General features: G+C 30.9%; 1 non-coding gene across 1 annotated transcript; it reads left to right on the forward strand.

The window, feature by feature from the left end:
- Window positions 1-10,923: 10,923 nt before the first annotated feature.
- On the forward strand, window positions 10,924-10,997 carry TRNAI-AAU (transfer RNA isoleucine (anticodon AAU)). Its single transcript has one exon. It is a non-coding gene; the product is annotated as a tRNA-Ile (tRNA).
- The last annotated feature ends 342 nt before the right edge of the window (window positions 10,998-11,339 follow it).

The following is an 11,339-nucleotide window of genomic DNA, read 5'->3' on the forward strand; positions in this document are numbered from 1 at the left end:
ATCATGAGATTATTGTAATCAGATACTCATTTTTACCTTATTTGTTAATAATATAAGACATTGCTATTGTTATTTCAGTTTTTTTCTATGTGTGTAAGTAAACTGATTAATAATAATGTCCTAAGAATAATATGATTATTCTTAAAAGATCCTTAGTCAAGTATTATTGTGGGCTTGAACAATAATAATGCATTGAGACTAATGTGTAGTTGATTGATGATAAAGTGTTGTCATTGACATAGGGATATCAAAATCAATACTTTTGTTTGTGTTAGAGAACAACATACTGGATTGACTTGCTATGAGTATGTTTCTTGGATTATTATGTAATAGTCACAACATTACTCATAGTGATAACTATGTATACGATCCTTAGACTTGAGATCATCATTATCCCAACATCGTGAGTCGTATATTTTGATACAGTAAAACGTCTACCGTAACAGGTTGTACTATAAAGACTAATGTTGGGTATGCCACAATCTATGTAGTGGGATATGATTGGTCAATATAGGATTTGTCCATCCTACATAATGGAAGCAATATCTTAGCCCACTTGACAGAGTGAGACTAGAAATGCATGGTCATGCTCAAATAAGTTGATATGAGATATCGCACTTATTTGTTTATCGTAGTCTACTTAGAGTATCAAGAAATATGAGATTGGACTATACAGGTGTGACTATTCCATGACTTGTGTCCAATCTAGATATAAATGATAAAATGATATAATACATGAAAATTTATCACAGAAAGGTTATGTCAAATCATGACTTCTTGTAACTTGGTTAGCAATGATGCATTGCTAGATTCCATTCAATGCTTGTAACATTAGAAATATTCTAGTTTCTACTAAAGTTACAAGAGCCTACAGGGTCACACCCTATGGTTGAAGCAAACAAAATCCAAACATAATTGGTATTGTGTTTAGCGATCACATGAATTGAATTGATTATTAAATTAAATTAATTTGGCAGTTAAATATTAAACATATTATATGTACAAACTTGTGGTACATAAATATAGAACATAGTTAATATTTTATATGTACAAACTTGTTGTACATAAATATTGAAAACAACTTTTTCAAAATTTACTAAATGTTGTGTAAACAACATTTTGTTAATATTTCTTAAACTTAGAAATACTTGCTCCCTCCTTGGCTCTGATACCAGTAAGTCCCGAGGATCTGAGGATCGGATTGGTAATGATAAAAAACTTATGTCTGAAAACTTAATTTGAAAATTTGGAAAACTTATTGAAACTTTCGAAAACTTAGTATTAAATTTTGAAGAAACTTTTGGAAAGTTTGGAGAAACAACTCAAATAGGGATATCGACTTCTGTCTTTCATTCTCAAACTGATAGCCTTTTATAGAGGGCTATTCTCTCTTTACATTATCTGAATTGGGAAATCATTACATTTGAAACTTTGATTAAAACTTTTCAGAGAATATATTCTCTGATTACAAAAATACAAATTACAGAACTATTCACTTGTCTTTTCTTGCAGGGAATATTTCCTGTTCACGCATCATTTCTTGCAGGGAATATTTCCTGTTCACGCATCAATTCTTGCAGGGAATCTTTCCTGTTCGCACATCATTTCTTGCAAGGAATATCTCCTGTTCGCACATCATTCTTGCAGGGAATCTCTCCTGTTCACACATCATTCTTGCAGGGAATCTCTCCTGTTCACACATCATTCTTGCATGGAATCTCTCCTATTCACACATCATTTCTTGTATCATTTCTTCTTGGACCTGGTGATGGTTACCAAAGTGGTATCATCTGCAAGATCCACCTTCTTGATTGAGGATGCTGAAGATTCATCTTCAGATTTGGAGTCCAATGAGCTGAGCATTTCAGCCATGAGTTTTTTGTATTCTTTTTTGGTCTTGGCTTGAGCTAACATTGCACTAGCTGTCGACTTTGCTTGAAGAAATTTTGCTGTGGTTTGATCTGGGGCTGCGGACTTACATAATCTTGGATTCTTGTTGAAAAAATTATCCAAATATTTTGAATCATATTTTTCATCATTAAATTTGTCCCACCATTTAGTCCTGGAGTTGCGAACTAATAATGGAATTCCAGTATGTTGGTCTTGCTCATAAGAATAATTCCATGAGACAATCCAAGAAATGCATAGTTTTGAGAAAAAATAGATTGTCCTGTAAATGTGTTTTTGATCTGGTCCAGGATGAAATTTGTCAAAGAATTTGGGCCATAAGTTTTGAATTTTTTCTGGTAGTATCTCAAAGGATGATGGTCCATACCAATTCCACCATTCTTGGAACTTGTTTGGGAATTTGAATTGGGTGCCATATTTGAAATATATGAGCCAAGAATGTCTCATGTGTTGGTTGTTCATTAAGAAAGAATTGTACCATGCCATTTGGTAATCCCAATATGTAAAATATGGGTAATGGTCTATTTTGGTGGTAAATTTGGCTGGGAATTTCTTTGGAGAATTTGGGTTTTCACTCTAATCTCTTGGTCGAAGAATTTTTAATATTTGGGCTGTTGAATGGGTAATAAAATTTGGATCTTTTGGATCTGTGTAATGTTTGAATAATACTGATCCAGTTTTGATAATACTATTGGGGTTTTTGAGAATCCAATGTTTTGAAATGCCATCCATTGAAAAGTTCTTTTGCAAGTATTTGTGGAGGTTTTTCTGAGAATTCTTCCTCCATAACAAGAATTTTTTCAAAATATTTGTTAGGAAAATATTGTGAAGATTTTTGTGTAGTAGTCTGTGAAGACACTGCTATCTTTTTTGGAAAAACATCTTGGAGAGAAGTCTCTTTTAAAAAATTTTTAAGAGATTTTGGATGGTGTAAAACAATCTCTTTATTTTTTGAAACCTTTGCTGCTTCAGCAACAATTTGCTTGAGAGGAGTTTCCTCTTTCATTTGCGAAAAGGCCAATGATACTTCCGGAGATTGAGATAGAGACTCAATCCATTTTTTGATTTGAGAACCAATCTCATTTGGATCTTGTGCATCTTGAATTATTGTATTTTTAGAGGATTTTGACGATGATTTCTCATCTTCTTCATGGCAAGTTTCATGCCATGACTTAATTGGTTTTGAGGTGATTTGGGTTTTGGATGATTCTTCTATTTTCCCTTTTCCTTTGTCTCGAAGTTTGGGGTATTTTTGAAGAAACTCTCTGGTGAGAAAATCAGGCAAAGAATCAGTTTCTCATTTGATGTATTCAATATCAAAATCAAATATGCTCAAGATTGCTTGCCATCTTGCAAAAATCTATTTTGAGGCAATGTTTTGAACATCTTTTTGTAAAACTTCTTTTGCTGATTTGCAATCGATTCGTAAAAGAAATTTTTGATTTAATAAATCACTTTGGAATTTTGTAATGCACAAAACAATTGATAAAATTTCTTTTTTAATGGTACTATAATTTTGCTGAGTAGGATTCCAATGTCTGGAAGTAAACTGGACTATTTGCTCTTTTCCTCCTTTAACTTGTTTTAGGATCCCATCATATCCTATTTCAAAAGCATCTGTCTCAATTATCTTGGGGGCATTTGGATCAGCTAAATATAAATAAGGAAGCTTAGTGATTTGTTTTTTGATTTGGGTAATAATATTGGTATGGTTATTTTTCCAAGGTTGTGGATTCTTTTTGAGCCTATCATATAACGGTTTACATAATTTGCTATGACTTGGATAAAAGTCTATGACATAATTGAGGCTTCCTAAGAACCTTTGTAATTGGACTTTATCAAGAATTTGGTCTGGGAATTTGCTAGCAAACTCTATAGATTGTTCTATTGGGGTAATGGTTCCTTGGATAATATAATGACCTAAAAACCTTACTTTGGTTTGGAACAAACTTAATAGAAACTACTAAACCATTAGTTCTTATGACTTTTATAAAGATCGATATATGTTTGAAGTGTCTTTCTAAATTTTATGAAAATACTAATACATCATCGATGTATACTATTGTGAATTGAGAATATTGGTAAAAAATATCAGTCATTATTCTTTGAAACTCAGATGGAGCATTTTTTAACCCAAAAGGCATTACATTCCATTCATATTGTCCAAATGGTACGGTAAATGTTGTTTTATATCTTTCTTCTTCTTTTATTTGGATTTGCCAAAATCCAGGTTTCATGTCAAATTTTGAGAAAATATTTGCATTAAAATTTTTTTGTAACAAATCTTTCTTATTTGGTATTGGGTATCTAATCCATTTTAAGGCTTGATTAAAAGGTTTGTAATTAATTACTAATCTTGGTGTTCCTCTTTCAAGTTCTGCATTTTTTTATTACATAGAATGCTGAACAACTCCAAGGGGAACTGCTCTTCCTAATTAAAATTTTATTAAGAAGGTCTTGTATTTCTTTTCTACAAAATTCTTCCATTTCTTTGATCATTTGTATGGGTCTTTCTTTTGTGGGTATTTGTCTTTCATCAAAATCATTTCCATATGGTAATGATACTTCTTGTTTTTTTCTATTCCAAAAGGCATTAGGAATGTCAGAACAAATTGTCGATTCTATTTCTTTTTGATTTGATATATTCTTTTTGTATTTCTCTTTTCTTAATTGTTCGTTAATTTTTAAAACATATTTCTTCTTTTAGAAAAGAGATTTGCTTCATTTATAATTAATTAAATTATTAATTTTCTCATTATGAATGGATAAAGATTTTAACAGTTGAGATTTCTTATTTTCGGTTTTTTGACAAAAGGAAATTCTACCTTAGTGTTTAAAACTTTGGTGGAGATAGAATTATTTGTTACTTTATAAGGTTTGAGTAAGGATATGAATGGGGTTCCTAATATGACATATTAGGTAATATCTTTACCATTAAAAACATGTTTGATATTTTATACCTTTGTTGGATATTTCGCATTAGGAATTTTGTAAGTAGTTTTAGTTTTTACCATATGCAACTTTAAGAGATTCTGATGTTTTATTATAATATTTTGTTGGAATTATTCCTTCTCTAATGCAGTTTTGGTCCGCTCCTGTATCAAAAAGGGCTATTGTTTCTAATTGAAATTCATTATTTATAACAATATTTATTTTTATTAAATATCTTTGAATAGATACTTCAGTTAGAATCATCATATATTCTTCTGTATTTTCTTCAGGTTCAGTTTCTGACGAACTTTTTTCTGGGGTTTCGTGTTTTAAGGTCCCCATTTGTTCGTTCATTTCTTGTTGTTCTGTTTTAAGTTGAGAAAGTTCCAATTTAATCTGTTTTATTTTCAACTGTAATTCAGAATTTGTAATTTGCCTTGGTTTTATTTTTTCATATTTATTAAATATTATGTCTTGTATATTATACATTTGTGATTGACTAGAGATGATTTCTTTTTCTTTTTCTGGTTTATCTTTTAATAAGGATTTTAATTTCAAAAGGCATTCTCTTTTAAGCTCTAGGTCTTGAATTTTATCAATAACTTCAATCATAAATTCTTGATCTTTGGTTAACATATTAATTGAAGGTTCATTTTCATCATTAGAAGACCGAGATGTTGTATGTAATTCATCTATTTGTAATTCATCATTTGAAGAGATGTATAATTTTCGAAGAAGTTGTTTCTAATAGGATTTCATTTAATTTTTGTTCTATCTCTTCATCTAGATTTAAATTATTGATTTTTCTTTTGATTTTACAATATTTTGAAATATGTCCTGGTTTTCCACACCTATAACATTTTATTGTTTTATCAATTTTGTTTTTTTTTTGTTTTTGTTGTTTCTTTCCTTTTCGTATTTTCTATATTTGAGTTTTTATAATATTCTGAAATATTCTTTTCCTATTTTTCATCTTTCTGAGGTAACGTGGTTTTGAAGCGAGAGGTTCATTTCTAATGTCAAATTGGTGGCAGAATGATCCTAATTCCTTTCTACATTGATATCTTTCTTTCTTAAGTTGTTTTTGTAATTTTAGATCTTGATAAATTTGTAATCCTTCTTTTGGGTGAATCTAATTAGTTCACCATATGTAAGCTTTCCATATGGAATAATACCTTTGTAATTTTCTCTTATTTGATTCCTAACTTTTTCTCCTAATAAAGTGGGAAGTCCTGCTAGAAAATTTTCTTTCCCAAATGGTTGTTGGTTATCAGATCTTTGCATAACTCTAGTCATAAAGAAATCTTTATACCATTTAAAATCAGTTAATTTTTTGCATTTTAAATTTGATAATAATTCTGAATTTCAATCTTTAAGATGAGAAAGATCTCCAATAAAGTGTTTAGAGATTTAGAAAATTAAAGTTGCTATTGCATCTTGGATTTCTCTTCCTTGTTCGTCCAAAATAATTCTATCTTGGTTATTTTTTTTTATTGCTTTTAAAATTTCTTCCTGTTGGGTTTTAGTAAGTGCATGATCCCACCATCCTTTTAATTGACCAGTAAATCCAACAACTAATAGATTAGCTATAGCATGATCACTGATTAATCCATTTTGATTTTCGGTTTTATAAACATTTGAAACCATTGTCATTTGTTGTAATAAACTAAGAATATTGTATTCAGACATTCCATCTATTTTCCATTCATAGATTGTATTAGCATTGTATTTATTTTGAAAAATAGGTTTTTCTTCTATGTTAAGATCGGGTGCAGTGATTTTTGGATAATATGATCTTTTTGGTTCTTTCCAGGCCATCTTGTTAATTTGTTGTTCATCTGACTGATCCAAGTCATAGTGGAAGGATTGGTGTAATGTATTTACTGAATATTGGGATTGTATTGGGGTATCAGGGGCAATTAATTCAGACCTATAGCTTTCCAAAGCATTAAGTCTGTTTTGGATTTTTGTTAGGAAATGATTTTGGGATTTTTGGAAAGTTTTTGGAATCTTATAAGGTGTGAATATTGGTTCTTTGGAAGAACTTTTTTCTGTTATCTCTTTTACTGGTTCTTTCCTGATCAATTGACTCTCTACCAGATTCTCAATATAATCTAATTGTTTTCCCTATTGTATGAAGATTAATATTTGTATAATTGTTTTATTATACTATCATTTTAATATCTTTTGATGAGATTTGTTCTCTTGCATCTGGAGCTCTCATTCTTAAAGGATTTGCTTTTATTCTAGTATTCTAGTGAAGACATTGAACCTCCATTAAAGAGGGATGTCGAGATTCAACTTCTCCTTTATTAGTCTGCCATCTAGTAACATGTCTTATTGTATTAACAGATTCTAAATAATATTCTTCAAACCATTCAAAGAATTATATATGGACTTTATGGATATTCATAAATCTATAATATTCTTGAAGAATGCTTTCTTTTTATCATTATAATTTTTGAAGTAATCTTCTCTGTTTTGTTTATTTTTGTTGGAATAGAAGTGCTTTCTACACCATTCTTTATTTATCTCAAACATTTTTTCTAAAACAAATATTTTTGAATTTTCTCCTTCTCTTGCATTATTGGTCATTGATGAATATGTTGGTGACATATTGGTGAATTTTGGGGACTCTCTTCTTGTCTAGCATAGATAGGTTGAGCTATATTTGAGGAATTTTCTATTCCTTGTAAATTTGTCCTAAATGTTGTTGGGATAGAAGAGACAGATGCTCTGGCCATCCTAAAATCTATTATTTGTGTTTCTGGATTGACTCTTCTTTTATATTTAACCTCCTAAAAGTTGTGATGGTACTTCCTACTTCAAAGGAATATCTTGGAGGCATTCTTTGTGGCCTATTGAATTTTAATTCAACTGTGCTATCTTGGTGTTGAGAAATTTCACTTAATGAAGTGTTTCTTATGGGGGTTGGTGCCATAGAAGTTTCCACTTATCAGGAAGGCTTATCTCATGCCATTGTATTGTTCTTGGGATTGTGGTATGAGATCTTGTGGTATCTGTCTCTATAAGAGGGTTTCTCCTTTTGGGCTTTGGAGTAAAGCCTTAGTATTAACAATAGAATACATAGCTTTGAAATGGAGTCTATAAACTAATGTTAATACTTCCGTACCAGGAAGCATTTTGTAGTTATGGGTATGTATTTGGAGGGTCAAAGATTGTAAAATATTTTTATCAGTCAAAGAAACCATAAAATTTGGATAACAATTGAAATGTATTGGGCCTGTACATAGGCTTGTTTCTATAGTTTCTAATAATGAGTCATTAAACATGATGTGTCTTTGGTCTTTTAAGACTACTAATATTGAGATATTTTTAGTGGCTTCAACACTAAGAGGTTTGACTCTAACCTGGACTAATCCAAAATGGATATATTTGTATCTTTGTTCTTTGAGTTTATTAATGACGACTTTATCTAATAATTGGATTGTTTCATATTCTTTTTGAATAGGTAAACTCCTTTATTTTGTTTTTATAACATAATTGCAAAAAGCATTTAAATTTTCAAAAGTTGTTTTTTTGTAAACTTGGTTTGTTGGAACTCTTGGAAGAGTCCAATTATCAAATTTTTGGGGAATATTTTCATAATGTTCTTGTTCATTAATAGTGTTGTTTGATGTTTGGTCAGATTCTTGGGATTGGTTGGAAACAAAAATTGAAGAAGAATTGAGTTTTCTAAAGAAAGGAAACATTCTTTATTTTCTTATTTCCTACAGAGGATTCTACTATCTAGATCTCCGAATTAATTAAGTTGCTTATAGGGATACTATGATCCTAACATGCCTAACCCATGGCTAAATGGACACTATATCAATTCTCAGCAAAATAATAATACATCAATGGAGATAGTTAAACCAGAACTCGGAAATATTGAAAATAAATTGAATTTTTTCTTAAACTTAGAAATACCTGCTCCTCCTTGGCTCTGATACCAGTAAGCCCCGAGGATCTGAGGATCTGAGGATCTAAGTTTAAGAAATATTAACTAAATATTAAGTTTTCCAACACAAATTCATATATTAATTTTAACTGAATATAGATTACCAAAATTATTAAAATAAATAGTTATAATAATTTCGGTCAAAGGTAAAAATTATGGAAAATAATATTCTTTTGGAAAGAATATAATGTATTAATGCTTTCCATAGTTTTATCTAAAAATAAAAGGAAATTTTTTCGTTTTTTATTAGGTTAGATTAATAAAAGGAATAGAATCCCTTAGAGTGTGTTGGTTACCAAGAAAAAAAATAAAGAGGGTATAGCAGCTGTTTTGAACATTTTCTCTAAAAAGTTCAAGAGAGTTTTTTTTTGTTCGATTTGATTGGGTGCATTACGTAGAGGTCGAGACAATTTTGTTGCGGCTTGGGATCAACATTGCAAGGGGATCAAACTAAAATAGTATCAACATCGTAAGGGGATTAGATTGAAAAGGTATATCTTTGACCCTATTTCAACCCGATTCATTCCTCATACATGGATCCATGGTTGATGATAGCTGAAATATCTTTTTCTGCTGCAGCACGAAACGTACTGGCGTTCCAACACTTTGTTATATACAAGGCTTCCAATTTCCTCCATAAGGTACTTTCGTTTTCTCCTTAAGTACCTCATAAAATACATTGTTAGTGAGCCACAGCTGAATCATTGACAGCGCCTTCTCATCAAGTTCTTCCCATTTTGTCTGATTCACATCCATGGGCCTTTGCCCTATAACGACCTTCTTTTGACCATTCTGAACTAGAATTGTTGTCACCCGAATTTTCCATAAATTGGAATTTATAGTCCCATCGAACTTATCGAGATCGTACCTCATTACCATCTTTGAACGGGTTGAATGTAGAAACTGAATCAAGCTCTGATACCATTTTGTTAGGGTAAACTCGAGTTCTGCGATGAACAAGATTAAAAAATGAGAAAATTGGACACAAATATTTACATGGAAAAACTCCTCTAAAGAGGATAAAAAACCACGGGTAAAGAAAACTTCACTAAAATAGTAAAAATCAAAAGAGGAGTACAATATGGAGAACCAAACAAACTCGAACTCAAAATAATATAAATTTCTCCCGAAATTCTCACAAACTCTCTCTGAATTATGTTGTTGAATCAAACTCCCTAGGATTGCTAAAAGCCCTATTCATAGGCTAAAATTCGTAACTAATCTACTTAGAATATCCTAGAGTTATAAGAGTTCAACAGGGAAAAGATAATAAAGTTTATCTAGGAGAAGAAACCCGGTTTAGTGGGGAGCACGTCGCTTCTTCGTGATGTGGCATACTTCCTCATTAGGACATCCTTCATCGCGTCGTCGGGACATGACGAATCTTCTCATCATGACATCGATGTTTTGTCATCGGGACATTGGCTCTTCCTCGTCTTGACGTCAATCTTGTTTCGTCCGAAATGCAAGGCATACTTCACAATATACACATGCATATGGGTACTATCCATAGGCTCTTTCTTTTATCATCATTTTTTATACATATATACATGCACACGAGAGAAAGGTGTTATAGCCTTGCGGGAACCACTCATGGTTCCCCTTGCTTTACATTTTTTTTTATAATAGATGAACGCACAAGAGGGGAGGTGCTACACCCGTTAGGTTCAATCCTCCATCTCTATATATATACATTTTAATACAATACATAATATATACATGCAGCTTGGGGGTGTTCATTGAATATATAATTTTAAATTTAGTTTAGTATATAAATATTTCAAATTTAGAATTATGAATCCCTAACACAACCTATAAATATATATCTATAAAAGTTCAACTAACACAACCTAGTTAAACCACTTGATGAATCCCTTTACTATAGGCTTATGAGCATATTAGTCCTTAAAATTATATTTTTTACATGTATTTGATCATCACAAAATAAATAATAAATAAAATTAAAAATTTGTGAAAGGATACTGGTCTAAGTATAATTTCGCTTAATTGCGCATAAGATTTCTTTTAGGTTTTTAAAATTTTCAAATTTAAAATTATGGGTGAACATAAGGCAAGACTGTTTAGAGAGCTAGTAAAAAAAAAAAGAAGAGATTAAATATTATGGCCTATTAGCTCAGTTGGTTAGAGCGTCGTGCTAATAACGCGAAGGTCGCAGGTTCGAAACCTGCATGGGCCATTGCATTTGTATTACTATTTTTGTATGTTTAACACGTTATCGCTTGGGCTTGTGAGTTTTGCAGCTCTTCTTAATTGCGACATGAGTTTTTGGGTTTGTATAAACACAATTTTATTTTGTTCTGCTAAAATATAAGTCTCAATTATTTCATTTTTCTTTTCAAAATAATTTCTTATACGATATAATAATGCATACACGAGAGGTAAAAAAAAACATACCCATGCAGGATGCATTCACCTTCCGTAAGAGTTCCTTTTCATTCACCATTATTCTTTTCTGTTATTTTATAAGTATTAGTATCAACGTACATTTACAATAAAATAGAATTAAAGTGCAAGAGTA

Source organism: Gossypium raimondii, chromosome 8, assembly GCF_025698545.1.
Source record: "Gossypium raimondii isolate GPD5lz chromosome 8, ASM2569854v1, whole genome shotgun sequence".
Lineage (NCBI taxonomy): Eukaryota > Viridiplantae > Streptophyta > Magnoliopsida > Malvales > Malvaceae > Gossypium > Gossypium raimondii.